General features: G+C 47.2%; 1 long non-coding RNA gene across 1 annotated transcript; it reads left to right on the forward strand.

The window, feature by feature from the left end:
• Positions 1-332: 332 nt before the first annotated feature.
• Positions 333-1461, forward strand: LOC113876022. Its single transcript, XR_003506376.1, has 2 exons — positions 333-475; positions 1064-1461. It is a non-coding gene; the product is annotated as an uncharacterized LOC113876022 (long non-coding RNA).
• Positions 1462-1758: the final 297 nt, after the last annotated feature.

Genomic DNA, 1758 nt, shown 5'->3' on the forward strand with positions numbered 1-1758 from the left:
CTGCAGTACATGGGGTTGCTAAGAGTTGGACACGACTGAGCGACTTCACTTTCCCTTTTCACTTTCATGCATTGGAGAAGGAAATGGCAACCCACTCCAGTGTTCTTGCCTGGAGAATCCCAGGGACGGGGGAGCCTGGTGGGCTGCTGTCTATGGGATCACACAGAGTTGGACACGACTGAAGCGACTTAGCAGCAGCAGCAGCAGCAGCAGCAGGTATGGTGAAGCCACCAAATCAGGGGACCACCGCCATTGAAAACATAGTTTATTATTATAGTATGTTTATTATGCAGTAAGAAATATGTATTTGATCTTTGTCCCCAGTTCCTGACAGAGTTTCTGAAACCCTTGTCATTTCCTGAGTGACGGAAGTGAGAAGAGCATCATTTGTTTCAATATTTGGTCTTCATCCAAGATAGCTCAGAAAACCCTGGAATCTCGAGTCCTGAGAATGCCTTTCTGTATGTTAATGATGGTAAGATGATGGGTGCCTGGGGGCACTCATTAGGGGTCTGGAGGATCGGAGAACTGGTGGTTGGTGTGGGAAAACAGCAACACATGTTTGGTGTCAGAAATGCGAGCAGTGAAAACAGCAGGGTTCCATTCTCAGATCCCAAGAAGGGGGAGCCCACCATGCCCCAGGGCAGCACCAGCTCAGCCAGGAGGCAGACAGGAGTGAGGACATGATGAGGGGGCAGAGTCCTTACTGTGGTTTCCGTGGGAGGGGACAGGTGAGGCAGCCTAAGGAGATTTTGTTGCTGTTTAGTCTCTAAGTTGTGTCCGACTCTTTTTGACCCCATGGACTGTAGCCCACCAGGGTTCTCTGTCCATGGGATTCTCCAGGCCGGAATACTGGAATGGGATGCCATTTCCTCCTCCAGGGGATCTTTCCGATCCAGGGATCAAACCCATGTCTCCTGCATTGGCAGGCGGATTCTTCACCACTGAGCCACCTGGGAAGCCAAGAAACCCTGGTTCAGAGCAAAATGCAAAGCCTTATTTCCCCCAGTTAACAGTGGATTAATTAAACAGTTTCCTGGTTCAGTAGATTTTCTTGTTCCAGACCTTGCAACGGAAGACGGGGGTGGACACAAATGGGATGGACTTCGGAGGGAGCCATATAATCTGATATAACTGGCTGACTCAGCACCCAGATGTTCAAAATGCACTGTGAGAAAAGCTCTAGAAAGAGCGGAACCACGTGCCAACTGTTTATACTCCTCTTCCCGGGCCTTTGATTTGATGAGAAAACATGAGTAATTGTTTTGCTCTGCAATGTATAGGCAGCATCTGCTGTATGTTCCGAGCTCCTTGCTCGGTCTTGTTAGCATCTGATACAGACTTGTTGATCAAATCACACGTGTCTACATGAATGCCTGTCGATCGAATCGTATGTGTCTATATGAACGTCTGTGCATGTGGTAGGTTCACGGGCATTTGATGATTAAACAATTGAACGGATGAATGGAAATCATGAGTACATTTTCAAGGAATAATGAGTACATTTAGAGAGAGGTAAGAGCGACTTTTTAAAAACGACACTCGCAGCAACATGGATGGACATAGAGGTTATTACTTTAAAAATATTCATTTCTGTAACATTGTCATGACTGCTCCGGGTCTTAGTTATGGCCTGTGGGATCTAGTTCCCTGACCTGGGATTGAACCTGGTCGCCCCTGCATTGAGAGCGAGAGTCTCTCACCAGGGAAGTCCCCTTAGAGATAATACTCAGTGAAGTAAGTCAAAGACAAATATTA

This window comes from Bos indicus x Bos taurus, chromosome 18 (genome assembly GCF_003369695.1).
Source record: "Bos indicus x Bos taurus breed Angus x Brahman F1 hybrid chromosome 18, Bos_hybrid_MaternalHap_v2.0, whole genome shotgun sequence".
In the NCBI taxonomy this organism is placed as follows: Eukaryota; Metazoa; Chordata; class Mammalia; order Artiodactyla; family Bovidae; genus Bos; species Bos indicus x Bos taurus.